General features: G+C 42.3%; 1 long non-coding RNA gene across 2 annotated transcripts in view; it reads left to right on the forward strand.

The window, feature by feature from the left end:
- The window catches only part of LOC140125641 (uncharacterized), a 110,193-nt gene extending 103,232 nt beyond the window's left edge, over nt 1-6,961 (forward strand). For both annotated transcript variants that reach the window (XR_011854664.1, XR_011854665.1), the window contains exons 3-4: nt 6,009-6,119; nt 6,387-6,961. This is a non-coding gene — a long non-coding RNA (uncharacterized lncRNA). The remainder of the gene's footprint in view (nt 1-6,008; nt 6,120-6,386) is intronic.
- The last annotated feature ends 12,937 nt before the right edge of the window (nt 6,962-19,898 follow it).

A 19,898-nucleotide genomic window follows, 5' to 3' on the forward strand; every position in this document is an offset into this window, starting at 1 on the left:
GGCGCAGACTGATCTGTGGCTGGCACCGCTGAACCTGAAGCCAGGCATGGTTGTGTGTGACAACGGCCGTAACCTGGTGGCGGCTCTGCAACTCGGCAGACTGACACATGTGCCATGCCTGGCCCATGTGTTAAATCTGATAGTTCAGCGTTTCCTCAAGACATACCCCAATCTGTCTGATTTGCTCACGAAGGTGCGCCACATCTGTGCGCATTTCAGGAAGTCCAGCACAGATGCTGCCACTCTCAGGGCAGCGCAGCGCCGCCTCCAACTGCCCGCTCACCGACTGTTGTGCGACGTGCCCACGAGGTGGAATTCAACACTGACCATGTTATCCAGAGTTTACCAGCAGCGCCGAGCGATTGTAGACTGCCAGATGTCAACTTCCACCAGAACTGGTCAGGTCAGTCAGCTTCCTCAAGTCTACAATGAGGAGTGGACGTGGATGTCTGATATCTGTCAGGTGCTGAGTAACTTTGAGGAGTCAACACAGATGGTCAGTGGCGATGCCGCCATCATCAGCCTCACCATCCCGCTGCTTGGCCTGTTGAAAAACTCTCTGATCAGCATGAAGTCGGAAGCTTTGCGCTCGTCACAAGAGACGGGGGAAGAAGATTCCCTTGTTGATAGCCAAAGCACCCTTAGGTCTGTTTCTCAGCGCATATCGGAGGAGGTGGAGGAGGATGAGGAGGAAGAGGAGGAGAATGTTGGCGAGACACAAGAGGGGACCATTGTTGAGTCCTTCACTGTTCAGCGTGTATGGGCAGAAGAAGAGGAGTTGGAGGAGTTGGAGGAGGAGGAAATGGACAGTCAGGCCAGTGAGGGGAGTCAATTCTTACGCGTTGGCACTCTGGCGCATATGGCAGATTTCATGCTAGGCTGCCTATCCCGTGACCCTCGCGTTCAAAGAATTTATTCAGCACCGATTACTGGGTGTTCACTCTCCTGGACCCACGGTACAAGCAAAATCTTTCCTTTCTCATCCCTGGAGAGGAACGGAGTGTGAGAATGCATGAATACCAGCAGGCCCTGGTGCACAAGCTGAAACAGTATTTCCCTTCTGACAGCGCTAGCGGCAGAGTGCGTAGTTCTGCGGGACAAGTAGCGAGGGAGAGTAGGCGAGCAGGCAGCTTGTCCAGCACTGGCAAGGGTACGCTTTACAAGGCTTTTGCCAGCTTTATGTCACCCCAGCAAGACACTGTCACCTGTCCCCAGTCTCGGCAGAGTAGGGCTGATCTTTACAGAAAGATGGTGAGGGAGTACGTAGCTGACCATACCATCGTCCTAAATGATCACACAGCTCCCTACAACTACTGGGTTTCAAAGCTGGACATGTGGCACGAACTGGCGCTGTACGCCTTGGAGGTTCTTGCCTGCCCTGCCGCTAGCGTCTTGTCCGAGCGGGTTTTCAGTGCAGCTGGTGGCATCATCACCGATAAGCGTACACGCCTGTCGACTGACAGCGCTGACAGGCTGACGCTTATTAAGATGAATAAAGCCTGGATTTCTCATAATTTCCAATCTCCACCAGGTGAAGGAAGCTCAACCTGAATAATTTATCCACTCCTCCTCCTCATTTTCCTCCTTCTCCTCCTCTTTGTACAGTAAAGCAGAGGAAACTGGCTATTTTTTGACAGGGCCCACTGGCTCTAGTTATAGTACTTTATGCATTTAATTTTTCTGGAGGGCCACCTACCCGGTCCTCTGTTTTAAACAATTTTTGGGAGTGCCACATACAGGCACTCAATCTATTCAATTTTTCTGGAGGGCCACCTACCTGCTCCTCTGGTTTGAAAACTTTTTTGGACTGCCACATACAGGCACTCAATCTATTTCATTTTTCTGGAGGGCCACCTACCTGCTCCTCTGGTTTGAAAACTTTTTTGGACTGCCACATACAGGCACTCAATCTATTCCATTTTTCTGGAGGGCCACCTACCTGCTCCTCTGGTTTGAAAAGTTTTTTGGACTGCCACATACAGGCACTCAATCTATTCCATTTTTCTGGAGGGCCACCTACCTGCTCCTCTGGTTTGAAAACTTTTTTGGACTGCCACATACAGGCACTCAATCTATTCAATTTTTCTGGAGGGCCACCTACCTGCTCCTCTGGTTTGAAAACTTTTTTGGACTGCCACATACAGGCACTCAATCTATTTCATTTTTCTGGAGGGCCACCTACCTGCTCCTCTGGTTTGAAAACTTTTTTGGACTGCCACATACAGGCACTCAATCTATTCCATTTTTCTGGAGGGCCACCTACCTGCTCCTCTGGTTTGAAAACTTTTTTGGACTGCCACATACAGGCACTCAATCTATTTCATTTTTCTGGAGGGCCACCTACCTGCTCCTCTGGTTTGAAAACTTTTTTGGACTGCCACATACAGGCACTCAATCTATTCCATTTTTCTAGAGGGCCACCTACCTGCTCCTCTGGTTTGAAAACTTTTTTGGACTGCCACATACAGGCACTCAATCTATTCCATTTTTCTGGAGGGCCACCTACCTGCTCCTCTGGTTTGAAAACTTTTTTGGACTGCCACATACAGGCACTCAATCTATTTCATTTTTCTGGAGAGCCACCTACCTGCTCCTCTGGTTTGAAAACTTTTTTGGACTGCCACATACAGGCACTATCCAAATTAAATTGTCTCCATAGCAGTCTCCACACGTTGTCTCCATTGCTACCTCCAAAAGTCGTCCATATAGCTGCCTCCATACATCGTCCCTTTATCAAACGAGGTGTGTCAGGCAGAAATTTGGGTTGTTTTCATGGATTCCACATCAAAGTTGTTAACTTTGTCGCCACCCAGCTGTGTTATCCACAAAATATACTGGCAAACTTTTTTCATTTACCAATATTATTTCAGCGCTTCTTGCGCTTCTGTTTACATTCCCCTCACCCGCCATATCCTAAACTTATAAGAACGCTACTACACTTGATCTTATACAAAAGGTTCTTAGAAGTGCTGTTTGGGGAGTAGCCTAGAGACACGGGCTTGGATTGGCGAAAGCTCGCCTGGCAGCGGAGCGCCAGCTCCATGCCAAGATCCAACTAACATAGTTTTAACTGCAGCACCTTTAATCTACTACTAGTTCACTGCCTCCATACATGGTCCCCTTATCAAACGAGCTGTGTCAGGCAGAATTTTGGGTTGTTTTCATGGCTTCCATGTTAACTTTGTCGCCACCCTGCTGTGTAATCCACAAAATATACTGGCAAACTTTTATCATGTACCGATATTATTTGAGCGCTTCTTGCTCACCTCCTTTGGTTCCTCTCTGCCACCCATTGGTTTGAAGCCTGAGTCCATTTAGGGTATGTCGCCATGCCACTCTCTAGCCTGCCGCTGCTGCCGCTGCCTCTGCATGCCGTCCCCTATAGTGTCAGGGTCAATTATTGGATGTTTTAGATGCTATCTAGCTTCATTCTGTCACTCTGTCATGGCCATGCTGTTGCCCATAGTTTTGGCATAATGGTGCGATTAAGCAGCCTCAGAGGCATCCATGCATGCTGCCCCTGCTGTTTCCTGTCCATTTCCGTGGTGTTTCCATCCTTTTCTGAGGTTCCCAGGTGTTTGGCCAAGCTTCCCTGTGCAGAGCCTTGGTCCCCTTGAAAAATGCTCGAGTCTCCCATTGACTTCAATGGGGCTCGTTATTCGAGACGAGCACTCGAGCATCGGGAAAAGTTCGTCTCGAATAACGAGTACCCGAGCATTTTAGTGCTCGCTCATCTCTAGTTCAGACCCATACTCTAGTAAAGGATTGGATTTCAGTATTTCATATCCAGTTGCGTCACTCAGTAACTCCTTACATAATTTCCAATAATCTTTTGTATCAAGGATCACGATATTCCCACCCTTGTCTGATGGTTTGACTGTTATTTCTCTGTCCTTCTCCAGGTTACAGAGAGCCTTAATTTCACCTGCCGTACAGTTATACATGGGATTTTTTACTGATAGTTCTTTGAGATCTGCACTGACCAATTCGACAAAAATATCTGTGTAGGAGCATTCCCCTTGTGGTGCCATTTTTTTACTTGTGTTTTATTAAGGTGGTGAAGGGCCCTTCCCCAGGGGGTTTGGGTTCTGAGTTTTCCAAACTCGTTAATAATCTCACCCCTTCCACAAGTTCTGGGGGGATCCCTAGTTCTCGACCAGCTCTCTCAGTGTTTTTCTTAAAGAATTTCTTCCAGTTCAATTTACGCGCGAATAGATTAATGTCCCTTGTCCAAGTGAAGGCGTCAAAGTCAGATGTTGGGACGAATGAAAGGCCTTTAGACAGGATTTCCGTATGGTACATGTCTTCATTTATTAGACAGGTGACCATTGTTTGTTTTTTGTTTTTTTGGTCGCATTATTTTGTGGTGCATTTTAAATGTGATTTAATAAAGGACTTGTTTTTCGGCACTATTACCACTCCCTTGATTTTGGTTCTGCTTATACACATCACAGATAAAAAAGCAGAAATTACCTGACAGGTTCGCTTTTAATACATTTGATATCACAGACATTTAAAGGGGCATTCTCGTCTGGGCATTCACATTCAGTTTCATTAATCTGCCATATATAAACATTTCTTCAATTAGATGTTATTTTAAAAAAAATGACCCGTGTGAAGATAATTTCTCATAGATGTATTCATATGGTCCCTTAGAAACAAGACTGTGTCCTTGGATACGGCCACCTCTGCTGGAGTATTTGCACAAAGAAACAAAAGATTTTTGTATATGAAATGTCCGTGAGTTACTGCAAGCCCCACAGCCGTCCTGTAGTAATGATCACTGAATAAAAGAAGGTCAAGCAAAGCTCAATAGCAAATGTCTGGCCACTGCTGCCAAAATGTGAGGTGGTCGTATCCGAGGAAGCTATGTGGTTTCTAATGGACAACATGGCTACATTTATGAGAAGTTATCTTCATACAGGAACATTTTTTTAATAACCTCCAATTAAAAAAATGTTTACATATGGCAAATAAATTAAATTAAATGTAAATGTCTAGATGGGAATACTCCTTGTTTTTCATTTTTCAGGCACACACCTCCTCCCCCATTGTTATAGATTAGAAAGCATCATCTAACACTATCTGTAACAGCATCAGTATTATTTCATGGTTGTCAATATAGGAGCATTGTCAGTGGTAATTCATTTTCTTTGTAGTAGATGTATCATCTAAACAGTTTTTGATAAGAAGTAATGATAAAGTATTAAATACACAAGCAATGACTAAGCTGATTTTACATTTTTTCCTAACCAACAGGGATTTCAAGCGTTTGGCAATATTCACTGCATATTGTATAATGATGAAAAGATAAGCACGTTGGAACTATATTTAACCACAGGAAATTGTATAATTCCATTAGCTTTGAATAAACTTAAATGTATTTTCCCGCTTTAAAGCATTGTTCTCTTTAGTCTTTAATTTTCCTCTTTGTCAACTTTTATTTTACCCCAAAATTGAGCAGTTTCTTTGTACTTTTATAATGTGATATCATGACGTGTTAGTGTAATGAAAAAGTGGGGACTTTCTTTAGCTCACAGGAAAAAAAGTTACTTTTATAAATTACCTAGTAAAACAGTTAGGTCTGTGTATTGCCTTAGTTCAGTCAAAGGTCAGTCAGTCAGTAGAAATATTAAAATAAATAATGTACAGATACTTGTTTAAGTAGTCGTCCCTAGACACATGTCTTAGCACCCTGACATTGGCTGACTTACGAGTTTTGCTACTGCTGACTCAGTTCTTCATTGTATCAAATTCCATTAAGCTGTTTGTAGTTCTAGTTTAAGTTTGCTCAATAGTGAAAGTCTTAGCGTTGACTGAAGTGTAAAGTTGTCTAAACTAACAGACTATATGGCATTACATATGTGCTACATTCAATGGATTTCCTGGGGTTTTATTATCACATGGGACTTTGGCCTTGCCTGTGACAATGTTGAGGACATTCTGTTTCTTATTAAGCTTTGTTATATACAGATTTTAACCTTCAATTTTCTATTTCACTTTTCCAGGGAATATAGATGCCACATAAAAGAAATATGAATAAAGTCCGCTATTGAAGAAATATTTCATATCATTTCACTCACTGTTTTTTTCTTGGATAAGGAAAGGGTTACGTAAAGGTGAAGGATAAAGTATTATAGATATAAACATTATAGATATACATTTTTTAATTGGGGCTTTTGTTATTATATTAAGAAAATCTATATCATACAAAACCAGACAGCTTCATGACTGAAATGTTTTTACATGACTAATAATGTTCATCTTGCACATTGGATTACTGATGGCTCCACCCACCAATGTGGGCGGGCCAACCAAATATCCAATATATTTTGTTCAACTATAAGTGGACTGTAAGTAGTAAAATACTGCATGTTTTTTTGCAGAATATTCAGTGAAAATGTAGAGTATCTGAGGATAGTATTTGTCTGAAGATACGTATCGTGGTTTGACCATCTGGACTGCCTGAATCATATAAAGAAGCAACACATGACACAACATTATCGCCATATGTTATTTTGTTCTATAATGATATATTAATTGCAACAAATTGAGCTCTGAGGTATATGCATGGCAAACATGTCATTCATTTATGTGGTAGACACTCTATGCCCTGGTAAATCAGTAAATGTTTGTACCTCTCCTTCTTTTCCTATCTATACATTAGTAACTGTAATAACAGAACATGATATCCTCCTTAGTTAAAGGCTGCCAGAGTTTAACAGAGGATCCTCTATTCTTCTAGTACACCAGTCTAACCCGCGCTTAATTAGTTTTGCAATCACTTCTGTGACGATTATGAATACTAAACTTCAAAATGCTAAAATATAGTCTAACTCAGCTTTATGTTGTAGTTGCATAATTATTTTTATGTGTATGATATTTTTTTTTTACTTTGCATAGACTACAGATTTATGAGTCTATGAAATGTCTTTATTTTACCAGCTCTCTAGCATGCCACAGAGGATATTGTTATGCTAACATGCTCACAATGTAAATGCTTGCTTGCTGCTTGATTTTTATATAAAACCTTCATTTATGATAGCATATTGACCAATAAATATTTTACTGCTTTTTTACAAAGTCTTTTGGTGCCGACTTCTGTTTAATATTTAATAATTGTTGTAGTATGCCTTGCCAATTCCCATTACAAATCTGCTCCATTAAACATGAACTCATTCACTCCCGGTAAACAGGCCACTTTCCATGGTAGTTTGCCATCCCTTTCTTAGTGTACTATACCGTGTATAGTAAATACCCAGCTTCTGACCTTCATTAAACTCACTAGTTCAAACATGTATCTCATAACTATTTTTTATGTTATACCTGAAGGCATTCACAGAAAAACACTTTGGGTGGTCTAACTCTAGATATCACATATTAACCTGTTTTGTGAGGTTCAATAACCAGTTTGAAACGTATGAAAACTGATACTTTATTGAAAAGAAACTTGAATTACATTTACTCTAGTGTTTACTTACAAAATCATCCGTCTTACGAATGATATTTTCAATATACTCAAACCGCTGTATGATATGAAGTATTTTTGTCCAGCTTGTCCCAGTTTGCATCGAACATTTTTCTTTACACTGTATAAATTACAAAAGAGTAATCTGTAGACACAAGTCCTGAAGATAGTTATGTGCACAAATGCTTGTCTTGTAGATATCAAATCAAGAACTCCATATTGGTTCTTCAAACCTTATTAAAGAACACCTAAGCAAGTGTAGGACAAATAATAGAGGAGCATCACAATGCAGAGTTCCAATAAAAGGTGTTACACAACCTTGAAACGCATAAACAAAAGGTTAGGTAAAAAGAACATTAGTAAATGGAATGTGTCATTATGAATTGCAGCTTAAAGGGGTTGTCTTATAATATATAATATATACAGGCGGTCCCCTACTTAAGGACACATGACTTACAAACGACCCCTAGTTAAAGACGGACCCCTCTTCCCACTGTGACCTCTGGTAAAGCTCTCTGGATGTTACTATAGTCCCAGACTGCAATGATCAGCTGTAAGGTGTCTGTAATGAAGCTTTATTGATAATCCTTGGTCCATTACAGCAACATTTTTGAAAATCCAATTGCCACTGAGTAAAAAAAAAAAAATTGTCTGGTGCTACAATTATAAAATATACAGTTTCCATATACAAAGTCAACTTAAGTACAAACCCAACGAACCTATCTTGTATGTAACCCGGGGATAACATATATATATAACATTGCACAATTTCCTAAACGGCAGATGAATTAAATGTGAATGCTCAGGTGAGAGTACCCCTTTAAGCCTTTATAAGAAGTTCAACAGGTTGTATATCTTTGATAGCACCTGCAATAAATGGGGCTTATTAGTCAAAAAACAATAACAATTAATAAAATTGCAAGTGCCACTGAAACCAGCAAATGCAGATTAGAACTATGCCAAAACATTGACCTACACATTTATCTCATTACTTTGTGCCTATTGAATATTAAGTTTTTACGTTTCATTTTCTAAAAAAAAGGTTTGAGCTAAACTTGTGACACCAACAGGATGTTTTCACTTACTTTCATGTTTCTAAATCATTTAAACTATTCTGAGATTCTTAATCCTAGTTCAAATATCAGGTGTTTTTAAGGACTTCTTCCAGTTTACAAGTCATCCATCATGATGAGCATTTTTGGCACATCATGAACAAGGGATAATTATATGGCAGCTGAGAGCTCACAGTCTTGTCACTTTACCATAAAGCCTTCCTAATGCTGTAATATCGTTGATACCTTCATAAGATAACAGAGAAGTGTCTACCGGCTATATCATTTGAACCAGCAGTTAACAATGAGAACACAACTTTCATTAAACATACAACCTTTCCGTCACTTTAAGCTGATAGGGATGCTGATAAGAATGACTAAATTCTCCTTATGTTTCTCAGTTTGCTTTTAAAGATAATACCTTTCAACTTATCAATTGGCTATGAAATAAGCTCTATATTATAAATGTAGTTAAGATTAAGTACAGAGATGGGTAATACTATTGTATCCTAATAGCTGCCTTTATTTATTTAATGGTCTTTCCCTCGGAGATATATTAGATTTATGTGGCCAAAGGATGATTGGAAAAGTTTTCCTAGGGCCAGAGTAGGGATCACTTGTTACATATGTTAAGTTTGTTAAGAGGTTTAATCAAAATTACAGTGTTTATTTTTCTGAAATCAATATATAGGGCCTGTATACATATTAACCCTCTACAATAAATAGGGACTATATATTTATTGACCATCTACATATGATTGATTGGTCTAAACCACAACACAGCGCATTGAAGTGGCAGTAATTCAATGAAATGCAATCATCTGTAGTTAAGAGATCATTTGTAACAACCAATGTCTGCCCAATACTTTACATTATTGTTGACAGCACAACTTCCCGTAATTCTGTTGACCTTTTGGTGCAGCTTGTCACTTCCGGGTCTGCCAAGTTTCAGGATATAGAAGGCAGGTTCTAGTGATCAGGATGACACTGCCAGCCTCTGTAACATTTTTTAATCCTTAAATGCCTACTTATTTTTGCCCTACATGCAGTTGACCATAACTGGGACCAAGCATTCATAAAATGTTTTTTTTTCCAGTAATGTGAAGGGGTTCAATTTTATCATATATAAAACAAACAAACTACTAATAAAAAGATGAATCTGCATGATTTTATTTAGTATCAGCCTACAAAATGTATGTTTTATCAGTCAGTATTAAAATGAAAATATCCTATTTCTATAATTTTTTTTATCATACTGAATCAGTCTTCACAATCAGCTATCCTGTTCAAGAATTTTCATTTTTTTTGTAGCTTTTTGTGAAAAAAAAACTTGACTGAACCAGTGCTTTAACCTCATCATTCAACCTCATACAATAAGATTTATAGCCAACTGACAGAATAAAACAAGGCATCGTACACATGAATCATTTTCATAAATGAGAGCAGAAAGAGGTCATTCCAGGGGATGCAGAAGGTTACATGAGTTACAAAGATAAACTCTCATACATCTTCTTCATAATGCCTCCAATAGTGTTGTTTTAGACTTCCATAAAACACTATTTGCTAAATCTGTACAGGTGGTTGTATAACATCTATTCAATCGAAAATTCTATGAAATGTTATGCTGTAAATAGAAATATAATTGTTAAAATAATGGCTTGACATTGCAATAGACCGTACACAATTTTACGATAGAATTTGCAGTATAACATTTATCATAAACTATAATTGTAAGGATGATTACCATATAAAATACAATAATCCTGAAAATGGATCCTGGAGAACTATATGTTGCTAGTACTGTGATTAAATGGTACAGTTCTAAAAAAAATACTGTATTGTAGTAATACTTGAATAAATTGTAAGGCCACACAAGGATAGTGAGCCCTTACATCAACTCCCTACTCAGCTGTCCCTACCCTAGGTGGCAGATGACAACTGGTCGACATTCCCTAAAGGACAAACATAAATACAATAGTCTACACAGCCAACACTGTACATTGGCTGTAATTAAATGGAAGCTTTCAATTACAAAATGCCAAACCTGCCTTAAAGAATTTAGCATGGCTGAATCTGATCTTCACAAAAATAGTAGACTACATAATGCCTTATGCTAAGGAATACCAAGTACATCAAGACTCTCAATTATAATAATAATTATTTTATTTATATAGTGCACACAGATTACGCGGCGCTGCACAGAGCTTGCCAAATGAGTCACAATTACATTTTAGTAATCCTGTGGAAAGAAAATCTCGCTGTTCTTAATGGGGGTATTGTGATCCATCCTAACTATTTCACTTTAATGGTTTAATATTAGTAATTCTTAACAGATGCATATGTTACCATTAGAGATGAGCGAACATACTCGTCCAAGCTTGATGCTCGTTCGAGCATTAGCGTACTCGAAACTGCTCGTTGCTCGGACGAATACTTCGCCCGCTCGAGAAAATGGCATCTCCCGCCGTTTTGCTTTTTGGCGGCCAGAAACAGAGCCAATCACAAGCCAGGAGACTCTGCACTCCACCCAGCATGATGTGGTACCCTTACATGTCGATAGCAGTGGTTGGCTGGCCAGATCAGGTGACCCTGGAATAGACTAGCCCCTGCCTGCGCTGCTCGGATCATTCTGTGTCTGGATGCCGCTAGGGAGAGAGCTGCTGCTGGTCAGGGAAAGCGTTAGGCTGTTCTACTAGAATAGTGTTAGGCAGGAGTGATTCTACAAAAACCCAACAGCCCTTCTTAGGGCTACAATAACGTTATACATTTTTTTTTTTATTTGCAGCTAGTACCATATTGTGAGGAATTTGCAGGGGGACTTGCTACCGTTGTGTTTAGCTCTTAGTGACACACATATCCACCTCAAACAGCAAAGTGGGACAATTTATTAGGGGTTTGATTTCAATTAGGCACAGTCTGCCAGTTTCTTTTTATTTTACGTTTATTTTTTCATAACTCAGCGTCATCTCATCTGGCATAGCAGTGTGCTTTCATACTTGGCTAGAAAATAGCCATAGGAGAATCCAAACGGCTTACTTAGGCCTACAATAGCGTTATATATTTTATTTCTGGTTGATCTGCTGGTGGCTGGCCTTGCTGTAGTGCATCTACTACCATATTGTGAGGAATTTGTAGTGAGACTTGCGACCGTTGTGTTTAGCGCTTAGTGACGCACATATCCATCGCAAAGACCGAAGTGGGACAATTTATTAGGGGTTTGATTTCAATTAGGCACAGTCTGCCAGTTTCTTTTTATTTTACGTTTATTTTTTTAATAACTCAGTGTCATCTCATCTGGCATAGCAGTGTGCTTTCATACTTAGCTAGAAAATAGCCATAGGAGAATCCAAACGGCTTACTTAGGCCTACAATAGCGTTATATATTTTATTTCTGGTTGATCTGCTGGTGGCTGTCCTTGCTGTAGTGCATCTACTACCATATTGTGAGGAATTTGTAGTGAGACTTGCGACCGTTGTGTTTAGCGCTTAGTGACGCACATATCCATCGCAAAGACCGAAGTGGGACAATTTATTAGGGGTTTGATTTCAATTAGGCACAGTCTGCCAGTTTCTTTTTATTTTACGTTTATTTTTTCATAACTCAGCGTCATCTCATCTGGCATAGCAGTGTGCTTTCATACTTGGCTAGAAAATAGCCATAGGAGAATCCAAACGGCTTACTTAGGCCTACAATAGCGTTATATATTTTATTTCTGGTTGATCTGCTGGTGGCTGGCCTTGCTGTAGTGCATCTACTACCATATTGTGAGGAATTTGTAGTGAGACTTGCGACCGTTGTGTTTAGTGCTTAGTGACGCACATATCCATCGCAATGACCGAAGTGGGACAATTTATTAGGGGTTTGATTTCAATTAGGCACAGTCTGCCAGTTTATTTTTATTTTACGTTTATTTTTTCATAACTCAGCGTCATCTCATCTGGCATAGCAGTGTGCTTTCATACTTGGCTAGAAAATAGCCATAGGAGAATCCAAACGGCTTACATAGGCCTACAATAGCGTTATATATTTTATTTCTGGTTGATCTGCTGGTGGCTGGCCTTGCTGTAGTGCATCTACTACCATATTGTGAGGAATTTGTAGTGAGACTTGCGACCGTTGTGTTTAGTGCTTAGTGACGCACATATCCATCGCAAAGACCGAAGTGGGACAATTTATTAGGGGTTTGATTTCAATTAGGCACAGTCTGCCAGTTTCTTTTTATTTTACGTTTATTTTTTTAATAACTCAGTGTCATCTCATCTGGCATAGCAGTGTGCTTTCATACTTAGCTAGAAAATAGCCATAGGAGAATCCAAACGGCTTACTTAGGCCTACAATAGCGTTATATATTTTATTTCTGGTTGATCTGCTGGTGGCTGTCCTTGCTGTAGTGCATCTACTACCATATTGTGAGGAATTTGTAGTGAGACTTGCGACCGTTGTGTTTAGCGCTTAGTGACGCACATATCCATCGCAAAGACCGAAGTGGGACAATTTATTAGGGGTTTGATTTCAATTAGGCACAGTCTGCCAGTTTCTTTTTATTTTACGTTTATTTTTTCATAACTCAGCGTCATCTCATCTGGCATAGCAGTGTGCTTTCATACTTGGCTAGAAAATAGCCATAGCAATAGGATAGCATCGTTTGGTTTTAAAAACTGAAAAACACACAAAAAAAAAAACACAAAAAAAAGTTTTAAAAAAATTAAAGTTATAACTTTCATTTTCAAAATGTTTAACCCAAGGGCTAGGGGTAAAGGACGAGGGCGGGGACGTGGGCGTCCAACTACTGCAGGGGTCAGAGGCCGTGGTCCTGGGCGGGGTGAGACACCACCTGCTGATGAGGGAGCAGGGGAACGCCGCAGAGCTACACTCCCTCGGTTCATGTCTGAAGTTACTGGGACTCGTGGTAGAGCACTGTTGAGGCCAGAACAGTGCGAACAGGTGATGTCGTGGATTGCCGACAATGCTTCGAGCAATTTGTCCACCAGTCAGTCTTCCACGCAGTCCACCCATGTCACCGAAATCGGCACTCCTCCAGCTCCTGCACCTCAGCCTCCTCCCCCCAGTCTGCCCCCTCCCAGGAAAATTTGGCATTTGAACCTGCATACTCTGAGGAACTGTTTTCTGGACCCTTCCCACAGTCACAAACCACTTGTCCGGTTGCTGCTGAGCAATTTTCCGATGCCCAGGTTTTCCACCAGTCGCAGTCTGTGGGTGATGATGACCTTCTTGACGTAGTGGAAGAAGTGTGTAAAGAGGTGTCCGACGATGAGGAGACACGGTTGTCAGACAGTGGGGAAGTTGTTGTCAGGGCAGGAAGTCCGAGGGGGGAGCAGACTGAGGGATCGGAGGATGATGAGGTGACAGACCCAAGCTGGGTTGAGAGGCCGGGTGAACACAGTGCTTCTGAGACGGAGGAGAGTCCTCGACCAGAACAGGTTGGAAGAGGCAGTGGTGGGGCCAGACGTGGGGCCAGACCTCCGAACTACCATCCGTGGGCATGGCGCCATCAGTCGCTAGCTCTAGGCACAGCAGCAGTACCGTCGCTAAGCGACAGCAGGCGGTGCTCAAACTGCTGAGCCTAGGCGATAAAAGGCACACCGCCCAAGAACTATTACAGGGCATCACGGCGCAGACTGATCTGTGGCTGGCACCGCTGAACCTGAAGCCAGGCATGGTTGTGTGTGACAACGGCCGTAACCTGGTGGCGGCTCTGCAACTCGGCAGACTGACACATGTGCCATGCCTGGCCCATGTGTTAAATCTGATAGTTCAGCGTTTCCTCAAGACATACCCCAATCTGTCTGATTTTCTCACGAAGGTGCGCCGCATCTGTGCGCATTTCAGGAAGTCCAGCACAGATGCTGCCACTCTCAGGGCAGCGCAGCGCCGCCTCCAACTGCCCGCTCACCGACTGTTGTGCGACGTACCCACGAGGTGGAATTCAACATTAACCATGTTATCCAGAGTTTACCAGCAGCGCAGAGCGATTGTAGACTGCCAGATGTCAACTTCCACCAGAACTGGTAGTCAGGTCAGTCAGCTTCCTCAAGTCTACAATGAGGAGTGGACGTGGATGTCTGATATCTGTCAGGTGCTGAGTAACTTCGAGGAGTCAACACAGATTGGCAGTGGCGATGCCGCCATCATCAGCCTCACCATCCCGCTGCTTGGCCTGTTGAAAAACTCTCTGATCAGCATGAAGTCGGAAGCTTTGCGCTCGTCACAAGAGACGGGGGAAGAAGATTCCCTTGTTGATAGCCAAAGCACCCTCAGGTCTGTTTCTCAGCGCATATCGGAGGAGGATGAGGAGGAAGAGGAGGAGAATGTTGGCGAGACACAAGAGGGGACCATTGTTCAGTCCTTCACTGTTCAGCGTGTATGGGCAGAAGAAGAGGAGTTGGAGGAGTTGGAGGAGGAGGAAATGGAGAGTCAGGCCAGTGAGGGGAGTGAATTCTTGCGCGTTGGTACTCTGACGCATATGGCAGATTTCATGCTAGGCTGCCTATCCCGTGACCCTCGCGTTCAAAGAATTTATTCCAGCACCGATTACTGGGTATTCACTCTCCTGGACCCACGGTACAAGCAAAATCTTTCCACTCTCATCCCTGGAGAGGAAAGGAGTGTGAGAATGCATGAATACCAGCAGGCCCTGGTGCACAAGCTGAAACAGTATTTCCCTTCTGACAGCGCTAGCGGCAGAGTGCGTAGTTCTGCGGGACAAGTAGCGAGGGAGAGTAGGCGAGCAGGCAGCTTGTCCAGCACTGGCAAGGGTACGCTTTACAAGGCTTTTGCCAGCTTTATGTCACCCCAGCAAGACACTGTCACCTGTCCCCAGTCTCGGCAGAGTAGGGCTGATCTTTACAGAAAGATGGTGAGGGAGTACATAGCTGACCATACCATCGTCCTAAATGATCACACAGCTCCCTACAACTACTGGGTTTCAAAGCTGGACATGTGGCACGAACTGGCGCTGTACGCCTTGGAGGTTCTTGCCTGCCCTGCCGCTAGCGTGTTGTCCGAGCGGGTTTTCAGTGCAGCTGGTGGCATCATCACCGATAAGCGTACACGCCTGTCGACTGACAGCGCTGACAGGCTGATGCTTATTAAGATGAATAAAGCCTGGATTTCTCATAATTTCCAATCTCCACCAGGTGAAGGAAGCTCAACCTGAATAATTTATGCACTCCTCCTCCTCATTTTCCTCCTTCTCCTCCTCTTTGTACACTAAAGCAGAGGAAACTGGCTATTTTTTGACAGGGCCCACTGGCTCTAGCTATAGTACTTTATGCATTTAATTTTTCTGGAGGGCCACCTACCCGGTCCTCTGTTTTAAACAATTTTTGGGAGTGCCACATACAGGCACTCAATCTATTCAATTTTTCTGGAGGGCCACCTACTTGCTCCTCTGGTTTGAAAACTTTTTTGGACTGCCACATACAGGCACTCAATCTATTTCATTTTTCTGGAGGGCCACCTACCTGCTCCTCTGGTTTGAAAACTTTTTTGGACTGCCACATACAGGCACTCAATCTATTTCATTTTTCTGGAGGGCCACCTACCTGCTCCTCTGGTTTGAAAACTTTTTTGGACTGCCACATACAGGCACTCAATCTATTTCATTTTTCTGGAGGGCCACCTACCTGCTCCTCTGGTTTGAAAACTTTTTTGGACTGCCACATACAGGCACTCAATCTATTCCATTTTTCTGGAGGGCCACCTACCTGCTCCTCTGGTTTGAAAACTTTTTTGGACTGCCACATACAGGCACTCAATCTATTTCATTTTTCTGGAGGGCCACCTACCTGCTCCTCTGGTTTGAAAACTTTTTTGGACTGCCACATACAGGCACTCAATCTATTTCATTTTTCTGGAGGGCCACCTACCTGCTCCTCTGGTTTGAAAACTTTTTTGGACTGCCACATACAGGCACTATCCAAATTAAATTGTCTCCATAGCAGCCTCCACACGTTGTCTCCATTGCTACCTCCAAAAGTCGTCCATATAGCTGCCTCCATACATTGTCCCCTTATCAAACGAGGTGTGTCAGGCAGAAATTTGGGTTGTTTTCATGGATTCCACATCAAAGTTGTTAACTTTGTCGCCACCCTGCTGTGTTATCCACAAAATATACTGGCAAACTTGAATGATTAACCGATATTATTTCAGCGCTTCTTGCGCATCTGTTGATTACACTGCTGTGTAATCCACAAAATATACTGCCAAACTTTTACCATTTACGGATATTATTTCAGCGCTTCTTGTGCATCTGTTTACATTCCCCTCACCCGCCATATCCCAAACTTATAAGAACGCTACTACACTTAACTTGGTGGAAGCTGGGACCGAGTCTGACCCTGGGGCTGGTCATATACTGCCGACGCCGAGGATTGCGGGGCCTACCTCGGTCCAGGTCTCAAAGGCCTACTATACCTCCTCCTCCTCCCACCCCTCCTCCACCTCCTCCTCCTCCGAATTACCATCCGTGGGCATGGCGCCATCAGTCGGTAGCTCTAGGCACAGCAGCAGTGCCGTCGCTAAGCGACAGCAGGCGGTGCTCAAACTGCTGAGCCTAGGCGATAAAAGGCACACCGCCCAAGAGCTATTACAGGGCATTCCACATCAAACTTGTTAACTTTGTCGCCACCCTGCTGTGTAATCCACAAAATATACTGGCAAACTTTTATCATTTACCGATATTATTTCAGCGCTTCTTGCGCATCTGTTTGCATTCCCCTCACCCGCCATATCCCAAACTTATAGGAACGCTACTACACTTGATCTTATACAAAAGGTTCTTAGAAGTGCTGTTTGGGGAGTAGCCTAGAGACAGGGGCTTGGATTGGCGAAAGCTCGTCTGGAAGCGGAGCGCCAGCTCCATCCCAAGATCCAACTAACATAGTTTTAACTGCAGCACCTTTAATCTACTACTAGTTCACTGCCTCCATAATAATAATAATAATAATCTTTATTTATATAGCGCCATCATATTCCGTAGCGCTTTACAAATCATAGGAAACAAATACAAATGTAATGTAACAGAGCACAACATTTGTATGGAACAACAGGAGTGAGGTCCCTGCTCGCCAGAGCTTACGGTTTATGAAGATGATGGGGTAACACGAGGTAAAAGAATATTTAATGGTCAAGCCATTCTTCTTAGGGAATAGAACAGAATATAATAAATGGAATTGCTGTCGCTTGAACCACTCAGCCGTCATCTTATATACCAGGTCCAGGGTGAATGGGACTGCAGAGAAGTCTGGTGCCTGTTGGTTGCTGGATAACAGATGGGAGGACGACACAGGACGGGTTAGTAGAAGAGTTAAAACTTCATGCAGTTGATGAGTGTTATAGGCTTGCCTAAAGAAATGGGTTTTAAGAGCACGTTTGAAACTTTGGAGGTTAGGTATTAGTCTGATAGTCCGGGGCAGAGCATTCCATAGAATTGGTGCAGCTCTAGAGAAGTCTTGGAGACGCGAGTGGGAGGTCCGCACTAGGGTAGAGGTTAATCTAAGATCACTGGCGGATCTAAGAGCACGGGTTGGGCGATAGACTGAGATAAGAGAGGAGAGGTAGGGGGGTGCAGCATTATACAGAGCTTTATGGATGAGGGTTATTATTTTAAACTGTACTCGAAAGGAGACTGGCAGCCAGTTCAGCGACTGGCATGAACTGTAGGTATACATGGTCCCCTTATCAAACGAGCTGTGTCAGGCAGAATTTTGGGTTGTTTTCATGGCTTCCACAACAAACTTGTTAACTTTGTCGCCACCCTGCTGTGTAATCCACAAAATATACTGGCAAACTTTTATCATTTACCAATATTATTTCAGCGCTTCTTGCGCATCTGTTTACATTCCCCTCACCCGCCATATCCTAAACTTATAAGAACGCTACTACACTTGATCTTATACAAAAGGTTCTTAGAAGTGCTGTTTGGGGAGTAGCCTAGAGACAGGGGCTTGGATTGGCGAAAGCTCGCCTGGCAGCGGAGTGCCAGCTCCATCCCAAGATCCAACTAACATAGTTTTAACTGCAGCACCTTTAATCTACTACTAGTTCACTGCCTCCATACATGGTCCCCTTATCAAACGAGCTGTGTCAGAATTTTGGGTTGTTTTCATGGCTTCCACATCAAACTTGTTAACTTTGTCGCCACAAAATATACTGGCAAACTTTTATCATTTACCGATATTATTTGAGCGCTTCTCTCTGCCACCCATTGGTTTTAAGCCTGAGTCCATTTGGGGTATGTTGCCAAGACACTCTCTAGCCTGCCGCTGCTGCCGCTGCTGCCGCTGCCTCTGCATGCCGTCCCCGATTGTGTCAGGGTCAATTATTGGATGTTTTAGATGCTATCTAGCTTCATTCTGTCACTCTGTCATGGCCATGCTGTTGCCCATAATTTTGGCATAATGGTGCGTTTAAGCAGCCTCAGAGGCATCCATGCATGCTGCCCCTGCTGTTTCCTGTCCATTTCCGTGGTGTTTCCATCCTTTTCTGAGGTTTCCAGGTGTTTGGCCAAGCTTCCCTGTGCAGAGCCTTGGTCCCCTTGAAAAATGCTCGAGTCTCCCATTGACTTCAATGGGGCTCGTTATTCGAGACGAGCACTCGAGCATCGGGAAAAGTTTGTCTCGAATAACGAGTACCCGAGCATTTTAGTGCTCGCTCATCTCTAGTTACCATCTTTTAATCAAGCTATTTTGATTAATCTTTGCATAAATCAAAAAATCGTATAGATCTTATCTACGCAAAGTGTTTACTTGCACATCTACTTACTATCATTGTCACTCCTTACCTCCTTTTTACTCAGACATTTTGGTGAATTCCATCTTGCAAGCAACAACACAGAAGTTCATTGAGGTGAGATTGCATTTCAGCTCTTTGGAGAAGGTAGAGGAAGCAGTAAGTCAAAGGAGCAAAGTCTATTTGAAGTCACATAAATGGAAATAGTATATTCCTTTTGGACATACACCGAACTGCTGATATCTCCGATTTGTTTAAAGCTAGATTCACCTTAACATTTGATAATATCCTGCACCCAACATAAATAAATGCCATTGAAAGAAATGGAAAAATAATGGTTTTGGTTTTACATGGCAATCATATAGAAATTTGTAATATGCATTTTAGGGTATGTTTATCAGTTGACAGTGGAAATCATAATTTGCATAAAAAGTCTAAAATCTAAAAAATATTTTCCCCATTTAATGACCTCCGTATTTGGTTTGTACATTGTGTCATCACATCACAGTATGTCCCCAATGGATCAGACCCCCTTGGTGAGCTTACCAGAAGATTCGATCCTTCCTCCAGCAGCCCTGCAATTTTATAAAAATAATAAAATAAATAAAATAAAAGTCCCCTAATA

The sequence above is a fragment of the Engystomops pustulosus genome, chromosome 4 (genome assembly GCF_040894005.1).
Source record: "Engystomops pustulosus chromosome 4, aEngPut4.maternal, whole genome shotgun sequence".
Classification (NCBI taxonomy): domain Eukaryota; kingdom Metazoa; phylum Chordata; class Amphibia; order Anura; family Leptodactylidae; genus Engystomops; species Engystomops pustulosus.